Below are 12,242 nucleotides of genomic sequence, written 5' to 3'. Positions count from 1 at the left end.
AGGAACTGTCAGACTGATTTCCAGAGTGATTGTACCAGCTTGCAATCCCAGAAACAATGGAGGAGTGTTCCTCTTTCTCCACATCCTCATCAGCATCTCTTGTCACCCGAGTTTTTGATCTTAGCCATTCTGACTGTTGTGAGGTGGAATCTCAGGGTTGTTTTGATTTGCATTTCCCTGATGACTAAGGATATTGAACATTTCTTTAGGTACTTCTCAGCCATTTGATATTCCTTAGCTGAGAATTCGTTGTTTAGCTCCGGTACTCCATTTTTTAATAGGGTTATTCAATTCTGTGGAGTCTAACTTCATGAGTTCTTTGTATATTTTGGATATTAGCCCTCTATCAGATGTAGGATTGGTAAAGATCTTTTCAAAATCTGTTGGTTGCTGTTTTGTCCTAATGACAGTGTCCTTTGCCTTACAGAAGCTTTGCAATTTTATGAGGTCCCATTTGTCGATTCTTAGAGCATAAGCTATTGGTGTTCTGTTCAGGAAATTTTCCCAGTGCCCATGTGTTCGAGATACTTCCCTATTTTTACTTCTATTAGTTTGAGTGTATCTGGTTTGATGTGGAGGTCCTTGATCCAGTTGGACTTGAGCTTTGTACAAGGAGATAAGAATGGATCGATCTGCATCCTTCTACATGCTGTCCTCCAGTTGAACCAGCACCATTTGCTGAAAATGCTATCTTTTCCACTGGATGGTTTTAGCTCCTTTGTCAAAGATAAATGACCATAGGTGTGTGGGTTCATTTCTGGATCTTCAATTCTTTTCCACTGATCAACCTGCCTGTCTCTGTACCAATACCATACAGTTTTTACCAATATTGCTCTGTAATACAGCTTGAGCTCAGGGATTGTGATTCCCCCAGAAGTTCTTTTATTGTTGAGGGTAGTTTTCGCTAGCCTGGGTTTTTTGTTATTCCAAATGAATTTGCAAATTGCTCTTTCTAACTCTATGAAGATCGAGTTGGAATTTTGATGGGGATTGCAGAGTCTGTAGATTGCTTTTGGCAGGAGTTTCGCCTCCTTTGTCTCCTCTCAGTTCCCCCCACCTCTCCTCCGATTCAGAATCACTCCACTTCTGTCTCACTAGAAAACAGACAGGCTTGTAAGGGATGAGAATAAAACAAATGAACTCTACTAAGATACGATAAACGTGACTACCTTGGGATTGGAGAAAGCAAAAGACAGAGAAGGAAAAGAGCGCAAGAGAAGGCACAGCAGCAGAGATTCATCCATCTCCGCCCAGGCACCCCATACAATCACTGAACCGGAGGCTGTAGCATACATGCAGAGGACCTGTGCGGTCCCTCGTGCGTGCAGCCCCAGTCTCCGAATCTTTATGCGCTTGCACGCACGCACGCACGCACGCACGGAAACAAACACAGGCGCGCCTCTTTTCTTGGTGTCCCCCATCCCCGCTGGCACTAAAACACCTCCCATTTAGGTCTGCTTCTCCAGGTCCCCCACTCTGTGCTCTGGCTGCGGGTCCTTCCTTGTGTGTTCCCAAGGGTTCCTGGAGGAGGCTTCCCTGAGAATTCCTGAGCGCAGGTCCTGTTGCTCTTGCATTTCCTTCCCAGTGTATCAGTATAGGCTACTGAGGCTTCACTTCATTTCTAGGGAATCTTTAAAAATGTTTTTGAGGTGTTGTTAACTTGTACTTTGATGCAATAAGTTTTGACATTGGACTTATTTATTCCCATTGTCATGACTAACTTAAATTTACATTAGTTTATTGAACAAGTCATTTTTACTAACACCATTCTAGAGTTTTATGTTTAAAAATCTTTTAGAGATTTAAATTGCTCCTTTACCTTCAGTACGAGGAATTTTAAAAGCGTGTGCATCACGAATAGACATGCATGAGAGTTTTATTTATTTTAGTTGCTATGTTCTATAAACAGAGTCAGGCCTTTCTAAAATCATGTGTGTACTGATAAAGTTTTCATCTATAATTTATTTTAAAACCTAAATGAGTAAGTACTCATTGTTAAAGACATTAGAGATGGTTGCTCAGGAAACTACTCATTTAATTTATTTCTACATTGTGTAGTGACTGAGACAGAAGCTGCTTCATTCAGAAATTCTAAAAATATCTACATGTAACTCATACGTTTTGATACTGACAAAGTATAAATTTAAGATTGACACATAAGCACTGATCAGATTTCACTTGGTTTAATCAAATTTCAATAAGAATAGGGCTCATTTGTGTAGATTACTACATTATAATTAAAATTGATATGATTGTTGTATTTTAATTATTTCCTGCTTTTCAATTTTTGGTTATCTAATTATGGTTTATTTTTAAGCCACTTACATAGATACTTTTGAATGTTCATGAATATTTAATTATTTGAAATTAACTTTCTAAATTAGATTTTCTGTTGAGAATATACTTGTAGGCTCTTCTGATTGTGAAATCAGAATTTGTGGACTGATCACAAATACTTCACTCTTTTAAAGTAGCGTAAATTGGAATTCAGTAGGGATGGGTCACGATATGTACTCTAATTTTTATTCTTTATTAAACTTGTTATGTGAGTCTCAAGAAATGTTAAAGCAGATATATGAGTTCATTTAAAGGCATATAATACACTTTCAGTTACTGTACCTAAATAGCAAACTTGAGAGTTTCTTTCCTAATCATGTACTTTAAGGTTTTTATTTTTATGTTTCATAATTTTCATCTTATAAATAAAACTAGTTATACAAAATTTTAATTTTGTTGTTTTTAAAGAATTTCTAACGTATGAGGTTTGCGTCTCTTTTCTCTTTTTAAGATTTACAATATAGAGGAAATTAGAGGGCAAGGACTTAGGTTAGGGCTCAGAGAGGAATGTGGAAAAGAAAAAGGGAAAAAAACCCTTAAAAACATAATCATAGGCCGTAACTTTGTTGTATTATTTTGTAAAAATGCAAAATACTTTCTTACTTTAAACAAATAAAATTCCTAAGTTAATCTAAAAAAGAAGAAACAAAGAAACAAGCAAATAATAAAACAGAAACCTTAAATTCAAGTGAGATCCACAAACAGGAGGTCAGTAAATTTCTAGCTGCATTGGCTATGATTTTAGAATTTGGAACAAAAAGATTCTTTATTCAGAATAATTTTGTAAGTTTGATAAATTTTGAAATTTATCTTGACTAATTTTATGATATTGAATATTAATCATAATAAATTATTCTTGAGTTCTAAAAGATGTTTTCAGCATTGCCACTTTGAATTTAGTGTTTGATGTTACAGACGGCTCTGGGGTGCCATGAGAAGGGAGAGTATTGTTTTCCTCTCCTTAATAATTGTGAGAAAATGGGTGTGGGCAGCTTTAAATGTAGAATACCCCCGTGACGGCACCCTGCCATTTCTGTTCTCAGTTGTGCAGTGGCGTCTGAAATTCAGTTCCCGTTGCCCAGTGCTCTTTCAGGACGGTCTCACGTCCCACTATACTTACATTTGTAGTGTTTATGGCAAAGTTCAGATTTCTTACCTGTGATGCTTCATGGACACTCACCTATCTCCACCCACCGTGCCGGCCAGGACAGAAGGCCCAGGTACCGGAAGTCTCCGTCCTGGCCAGAAATCTCCGTCCTGGCCAGTCCTCTTCAGAGCCATTTCTCAGGGCTAACACTTACCCTTACCATCCAGTATGACTCCTGTCTGCTTTCTTATTTAGCGTTGATAGTGCTTTATGGATTGTACACTTACCTAAAACTTGTTTGGTTCATTACTAAGTAATTCATATATGTATATGTATTTATGTATATGTATGTATGTATATACTTATGTTATATGTATCTATCAGAGTTTCATATTTTTCTGAATCACTACAGTAAAACTATGCATATAATCTTTTTTCCATCTTTATTAACTTGGGTATTTATTTACATTTCGATTGTTATTCCCTTTCCTGGTTTCCGGGCCAACATCCCCCTAACCTCTCCCCTTCCCTTCTCTATGGGTGTTCCCCTTCCCATCCTCCCCCCATTACCGCCCTCCCCTCAACAATCATGTTCACTGGGGTTTCAGTCTTGGCAGGACCAAGGGCTTCCCCTTCCCCTGGTGCTCTTACTAGGCCATTCATTGCTACCTAAGTGGTTGGAGCCCAGGGTCAGTCCATGTATAGTCTTCAGGTAGTGGCTTAGTCCCTAGAAACTCTGGTTGGTTGGCATTGTTGTTCATATGGGGTCTCAAGCCCCTTCAAGCTCTTTCAGTCCTTTCTCTGATTCCTTCAACGGGGGTCCCGTTCTCAGTTCAGTGGTTTGCTGATGGCACTCACCTATGTATTTGTTGTATTCTGGCTGTGTCTCTCAGGAGAGATCTACATCCAGTTCCTGTGAGCCTGCACTTCTTTGCTTCATCCATCTTATCTAGTTTGGTGGCTGTACATGTATGGGCCACATGTGGGGCAGGCTCTGAATGAGTATTTCTTCTGCCTCTGTTCTAAACTTTGCCTCCCTATTCCCTCCCAAGGGTATTCTTGTTCCTCTTTTAAAGAAGGAGTGAAACATTCACATTTTGGTCATCCTTCTTGAGTTTCATGTATTCTGTGCATCTAGGTTAATTCGAGCATTTGGGCTAATATCCACTTAGCAATGAGTGCATACCATGTGTGTTTTTCTGTGATTGGGTTACCTCACCAGGATGATATTTTCCAGTTCCATCCATTTGCCTATGAATTTCATGAGGTCATTGTTTTTGATAGCTGAGTAGTATTCCATTGTGTAGATGTACCACATTTTCTGTATCCATTCCTCTGTTGAAGGGCATCTGGGTTCTTTCCAGCTTCTGGCTATTATAAATAAGGCTGCGATGAACATAGTGGAGCATATGTCTTTGTTATATGTTGGGGCATCTTTTGGGTATATGCCCAAGAGAGGTATAGCTGGGTCCTCAGGTAGTTCATTGTCCAATTTTCTGAGGAACCTCCAGACTGATTTCCAGAATGGTTGTACCAGTCTGCAATCCCACCAACAATGGAGGAGTGTTCCTCTTTCTCCACATCCTCATCAGCATCTGTTGTCGCCTGAGTTTTTGATCTTAGCCATTCTGACTGTTGTGAGGTGGAATCTCAGGGTTGTTTTGATTTGCATTTCCCTTATGACTAAAGATGTTGAACATTTCTTTAGGTGTTTCTCAGCCATTTGATATTCCTCATCTGTGAATTCTTTGTTTACCTCTGAACCCCATTTTTTAATAGGGTTATTTGTCTCCCTGCAGTCTAACTTCTTGAATTCTTTGTATATTTTGGATATAAACCCTTTATCAGTTGTAGGATTGGTAAAGACTTTTCCCAATCTGTTGGTTTTTTGCCTAACAACAGTGTCCTTTGCCTTACAGAAGCTTTGCAGTTTTATGAGATCCCATTTGTTGATTCTTGATCTTAGAGCATAAGCCATTGGTGTTTTGTGTGTTCTTTCATGTGGCGATTTAAGTTCAAGACAGTGTGGGGGCTGGAGACACATGTATGTGTGGCTTGGTGGCAGCCCAAGATGGGTACCTCAGGTCCCCGGTAACTTGGTGGCACACTGTCAAATGTCCAGTTTCTTCTAAGGCGCAAAAGTCCAAAGGTCTCTTCTGTTTTTCACCTATAGAGGGGTCTGTTGCTCTAAAATTATAAAAATAAATTGCTGTCTTTTATCCCACACCAGGTCTGGCACTGTAGTGCCTCAAGATATCTGACAGATATCTTCCTCTCAGTCAGCAAAGCCTCTCACCCGCTTTGTTCCATCCCATATCTCACTGCTGATGGCTTCTCTCTGAGCCTGGCAACGATCTCTCTACTCATCAGTTCCAAAGGCAGGCTGCCACCAAGCCACACATACATGTGTCTCCAGCCCCCACACTGTCTTGAACTTAAATCGCCACATGAAAGAACACACAACACAATAACCTCTGATCCAATTGATAAGATAATAATTTGCTCATCTAGACATACAAAGCCCTGTACACATCCATCCCTTAAGCATATTCATAACAACCTGTAAATGTGCAGAGAGGAATCTTTTTTTTTCAGAGCTGGGGACCGAACCCAGGGCCTTGCGCTTCCTAGGCAAGCGCTCTACCTCTGAGCTAAATCCCCAACCCCAGAGAGGAATCTTAATGTCAGCCTCCATGTTCTCTCTGCTGCCTTCCTCTCCTCTCCTTAGTTCCAGTCTCCTCCTCTTTCTAAAACTTTTCTCCCACCCACCCTTCTTTCTCATCCAATGACAGGCCTCGTCCTATCTTGTACCTGCATCCACCTGTGTGACATCATCCTACAGGGTTTGTCAGAGATTACAAGCAGTTTCCCTTCCCTCCTCTGACACCTTCAGTACCATCAGCTCTGTTGGGCCAAGTGCTGGAGTTGCTGTACAGCAGCCTGGACCTGTTGCAGAACCTTCTCCTGCACAGGCCCCACACCAAGCTTACAGCTGGAGTAACACACCCAAGCGAGGAGTGTGCTGTCTCCAGAATCCAAACAGGCCCACGAAATGCTGTGGTTCTTTTTGGTGGTGGGAGGGGCTAAGTTCCAATAACTCATCCTTCACGTTAGAAGAATGTTCGTACATGTACCGTTACACTGCACTCCCAAGAATTTCACTGAGGTCGAAGGCCCTTGAATTTTGGTTGGATTTATTTCCCATCCTCTAATGTGCATGAGTTATCAGTGGGTTCAAAGTGGTTGCTACCTTCTGCTCATTTGTCCAAGGAGCATGACATCATTAGTGGAGTGATCCAGTGAGGTATTTTGTGTAAGAGACAGGACTGGAGAGTTAGTATTTCCTTGAGGCATCATTGTAAAGGTATACTGCTGGCTTGGTCAACTGAAAGCACATTGCTTCTCGTGGAAAGGCGTCAAGCAAAAGGCCTTTGCTAGACTAGCAGCTGTATAGCATACACCAGGAGATGTGTTGTTTTGCATAAGGAAGGACACCACATCTGGTGCAGCAGTTGCAGTTAGAGTCACTGCCCGACTGAGTTTTCTGTAGTCGGCTGTCTTTCACCACAGTCCCTCTGTCTTCTGCACTGGCCAGACAGGAGAGTCAAAGGGAGACGTGGTGGGAACCACCACCCCTGCATGTTTCAAGTCCTTCATGGTGCCCTGATTTCTGCACTTCCTCTAGAGATGCGATGCTCTTTCTTATTCACTATTTCCCCTGGCAGAGGCAACTCTTATGGCTTCCATTTAGCCCTTCCAACCATAATAGTCCCACAGGTCAGGGGACCAATGTGAAAATTCTGCCAACATATCTGTCCCAGAAACACATTTTGGGACTGGAAAATAATCACAGGAAGAGTTTGGGGACCCTCTGGATGTGAGTCGGACTTTGGCCAAAGCCCCAATAATCACCTGACCTCGACAGTCCCACTTTAGCTGGCTCCTAGATCAGCCTCAATTCAGAACCAGTATTTAGCAGAACCTACAAACTCTGTATTTGCTAGATGACAGCACACACAAAGATTGATCACAGTCTCCTCTTTTAAATATCTCATGATTGCTTCGAATTCCTTCTGCCTTCTGACAGGATGGCTGGAGCACTGTCATGGCTCCCTCTGCCTTGAGCACTGTTTCAGCCGTTTCTCTTTCCTGACATCATTCTCTCCTTCTGATGTAATGTACAAGTCAGATGGCACCATACTTCCTCCTTGACCAATAATTCAAGAGTTTCTCCTAAGTCTGTGATGATGTTGAACTGATGATTAGCCTTCCTAAGCTCCTCCCCTGTCCCTATGGTCACCTTTGCTTCCCACTCTGCGTATCTGAGACCATCACTGCATTCATGCTGCATTTCTCAGTGTCTTGGAAATGCGTCATCCACCATGAAGCTCTAGGCTGTGCCTTTTCTTTGGCTGTTCTTTGTGAGTTATTTTCGTTCTTATCACCTTTGTGCATCTGCAGGTCTTCTGTGAGCTCCTTTGGTCAAGGGGCAGCTCCCTGATGAGCACCTGCAGTCCAGCTATGGTTGTGGAAAGACCAGACTTGTATGTGGGTCTGGTTCACGTACTTGGTGTCTGTGACAGAGACTGAGGTCCTGTTTGGTCTGGGTCATGCTGCGTTGACAGCAGAATGTGAGACAATACAAGAGCATTTAAAGTTTCCACCGAAGCCAGGTTGGTCAAAGCAAATCATACTGCCCAGAGTAATATAAACAGAGTGGGCGTTCTACTTCAAGGAGCACAGGAGTATCTGCTGAAAATTAATACAGTTTATCACACTTGCTATCACAAAATTTTATTAAAAATTTAACAAAGACTCACTCTACTATCCTTTAGCCAGAATCACAGAGGTTCTGGCTGACTTTTATTGTCTTTGTTCTCATCATCGGAAATAAAATTGTAAAAGACTTATCAAATTAAAATCATGCGAATACCTTTTCCTCTGTATGTTAAGTCATGTTTGACTGTCATAGCAGCTGCTGTCAAAGTAGACATGTTTTAGAGTGTTTTAGAATGCGGTGCTTGTTATGGAAAATAATTCATGGAATATTTTCCACGTACAAATTTCATTTCTCTTTATATTATAATCAGACGTTCTTCCTTGCTGTGTGTCTGTGTGTTGTTGTGGCACTGTGCCTCATGTTTCTTATGTCTGCTGTTTGTAGTAACAGTCATGATGCGCAGTTCCCTGGCGTCTCAGAATGATAGGAAAAATATGTTTTAGTAGAGAATGTGGAGAAATAATGATATGCCAAGTATGTGAACTCTGTGTATTCAAAATATTATAAAACCACCGATTGACATGGTCAGGGTCAGTGTAATTAAAGTTTTTAAAAATGAAATAAAATAGGAAAGCAATGGAAGACAGACAGACAGACAGACAGACAGACAGACAGACAATGCATTTCCCATAAAGCAATGTCAATGTGAATTACTATGGATTGTATCAGGATCCTTGGAGACCAGAAACAAGTGTCACATTTGTAAAGTAACAGTCACTCAGAATCCTGTGTTTTACAAATCTGTCCCTCAGGAATGTGGGAGGTGTTCTCAGAGAAGGGTCCCGCACTGCCTACGGGAGGGTAGATAAGTGGCCATGTAGTAGGAAGTAGGTACACCCCTCCACAGTTCATCACTGAGTAGGGCTGGAATTCACCAGCAAAATCTGGATCCATTAGAGATCCATAGTGATCTAAAGTTTTATATGAGAGCATAATGTTACAATATCAACATTAATCTTTTCAACATAAGGATTTCTTCAGTTTTCTTTAGCAAACTGTTTGTCCTAGGATCCCATCCCAAAAGGTGATCTGGGTAAGAGACAGTCAAAGTTAGGTGTTGAAACTCCCTCTACTTATATTTTTAGACTTGTAGGAAATGTTTTGTCCAAACCTCTGAGTCAACTCAGGCCCATTTATGAACACTAGAGTGGCCCACCTAGCTTTTTTTGTGATACGCCCTCATATGTTTACAGCTCTCCCAGTTTCATTTCTGCTGCTGTGGTAAAAGGCCGTGGTATAAAGCAACTTTGCTTCACTGTTCCAGGTTTTGTCCTGGATGGGGGTAGGAACCGGAACCTGTGCACAGCCAAGAGTGGAGAGAAACAAACACATGCACTGTGTGCTGTTTGCTTACTTCTCTGTGCTCATTTTCCCATTCTCACACGGTGCCAGGCCCCTTCCTAGAGAATGTTGCCGTCTAGTGCTGGGTCCATCCAAATCCATTCACTTTCTTTAGTCAGTCATCCCGGACGCGTGCACACAGGTCCGCCCAATCTAGACAACCTGCCACTGAGACACTGGGACTGTGTGACTCTAGTCTCATCAATCAGTGTCAATCATCACACCATCATTTGCATAAGCAGCACGACACAGAGTGTAACCTACCTTCCCCACTCACCCATAACCCCGCATAAACAGGGAAGGCAGCAGTGCTGGATGCCACATATCATAGGGTCGGTGACACCAGATCACATGTAGAAAGTTCTATCAAAGCTGAAGGAAATGATACTACAGAATATTGTGCCTTCTAGTGGCTGGGTCTAACCAAGTCAAAACTACTGTGACAGTTAGCATTTTACTCGGAGCACATCTGACCTCCCTCATGTCGAGCTGGTCAATCTCGCCACCTCAGATTCTCCTCCCAGAGACCCTTGTTCAGACCGGAAGGTACACTTTCCCTTTTCTACCTAGCTATTGGCTGTCGGATCTTTATCAAACCAATCAGACAAGGCAGGCAAGGAGGGAACAAATGTAGACACTTTCATAGAGTGTACGCCAACCACAGAATGGCTTACGTGGTTCAGTAGTTAGCCCAGCTTCCAAATGCTGTAGGTGACACTCTCCCCCCAGAACTAGTGTAGCAGCGGAGTGTGCGCGTCTGCAGAATGTTCTTTTAACTGTTGAGCAGTGGACTTCTGAGGCCACTGTTGCCTGTCGGGGCTGCTGCTAAGTCACTTTGCTTAGCTACACCATAGGCCTTCTGGATAACCCAGAAGTAATAGAAACACAAATGCTTCTTTCATGTACAGTAAGCCATGCATTTCTTTTGGTAGCCGCATGGCTTGCATCCTGGAACCCGTCTTGGGGTGTGGAGAAAACGAAGACAGACAAACATGGGTACAGTGAAACTGGGGTGAGGTGGGCCTCAGCATCTTTATTGCCAGAGTGTTAGAAGGGTTGGCTAGTCTCCATAGGAGGTTTGTAGGGAACAGTCTCAGGCTGTAAACATCGAGGAGGGGAAACTGCAGTTGCTAGTTTTTATACACGCAACTTTCACGCTCATGGAAAGCTTTGCCGCCATCTTGAGTCTGGTCCCACGGCCACACCTTTGCCAGTTTCCCGGAGGCCTTGCAATCCTTGGCATAATCTCTCAGGGATTCTCTACAGCCCGTGACATGCGTACACAGGCGCAGAAGCAGAGCGAGTTACAGCATAGAGGATTATTTGACCTACTTCAGGTATACAGGAAAGTGCCACTGAAACTATATTAGTTTTACTATTGAATTTTCATTAAAATAGTTTCTTTTTCAGTAAAGCAGGTATTATCACAGCCATATTGTTTTTTTTACTTCTTAAGAGTTTTATTTTTTCTCAGTGATATCTTTACATAATTTTTAATAATTTATTAGTCAATAAGACATAATCATGTGCCTGACACATTAAACACACTGTTCTCGTGGCATAGACTCTCACTGTAAGTAAAAGTTGTGATAGTTAACTGTTACCTTAAGGCCAATTTTGTCTTGTGCTGTTAGCATTTGTGTTGCCATAACTTGGTCCCTATTTTTGTTTATGACGATCGAGAAATAGTTATTTTAGGCTTTGGCAGTTTTTGTAAGTACTGTATCAAAATTTTTATGACTACAATATTTTCTTTGGCTCCATAATTGTACCTTATACTTTATGAATCATGTTATTCTTACATTGGTGTAGATTATTCTAGAAATCAATAAGCTATTTTATTTGTATTCAATGTTTAGTATATCTACAAGAGTAGGTAATTTAAGTGGTTATCTGTTTCTGCATACTTAATTAGGTTTTAATTTAATCATTGAGATACTCTGCAACTATATTTTATGAATTTACATAGGTAAAATTTAATGTAGTCATTCTAATTTTAAATAAAGTTCTTCATTATCTTATAAAACACTTTTTGGTGTCAAAATCATATCATCAACATTCCTCCAAAAAAGTCCCCAAGGGAGGGTTAGTCACACAGCAGTATTTTATGATGATTGAGCTGATAATCTGGTAAGTGAACTGGGATTTTTCTTCCAGAATGCTTGAAGTCACGCTATTGATTTGATTTTCATGAGCTTAAGTAAGATACATTTTTTTGACATCATTGTTTTGGTAAGTTATAATACACTGTGCAAGCCATTCTTGACAATACAAAAAAATTTACTGTAGCCACAGTTGTAATAACTCAAAAATGGAAGGAGCGCATTGAGCTTCCAGAGTTCCTATTCCCCAGCAATACTGCTGCAGATCAGCATTTACATATCACAGTTTAAACTGAATTAAATCAGATTGGTTCTAAATTACCTGACTCTGAGTAAATGAGATTTGGTAATTCACTATTAGCCCAATCGCAGAGCTGACGTCATAACTTAGGTTTTATGCTTTGGAGATGGATGCTAAGGACCTTTCCATCAGTTCTGATTTCTACCCCAGGCGGGTGGTCCTTCTCTGATAAGGGGTCAGTTATACACCACAGGCGTGGAGAAGACCTGACCGCTAAGCCTGTTGACTGCAGTATTTCATCACGAGTGAACTAGCGTTTTGACCTGTGACTAGCACATGACCTGTGTCAGAATG

At 41.3% G+C, this 12,242-nt stretch overlaps 1 protein-coding gene across 1 annotated transcript in view; it reads left to right on the top strand.

Moving 5' to 3' along the window:
* Positions 1–12,242, top strand: part of Atrnl1 (attractin like 1) — a 540,190-nt gene that overhangs the window by 140,888 nt on the left and 387,060 nt on the right. The window lies entirely within an intron of this gene.

This window comes from Rattus rattus, chromosome 2 (assembly GCF_011064425.1).
Source record: "Rattus rattus isolate New Zealand chromosome 2, Rrattus_CSIRO_v1, whole genome shotgun sequence".
In the NCBI taxonomy this organism is placed as follows: domain Eukaryota; kingdom Metazoa; phylum Chordata; class Mammalia; order Rodentia; family Muridae; genus Rattus; species Rattus rattus.
The sequence above is the reverse complement of the archived record's forward strand: the minus strand, read 5'-3'. Positions and strand labels throughout refer to the sequence as shown.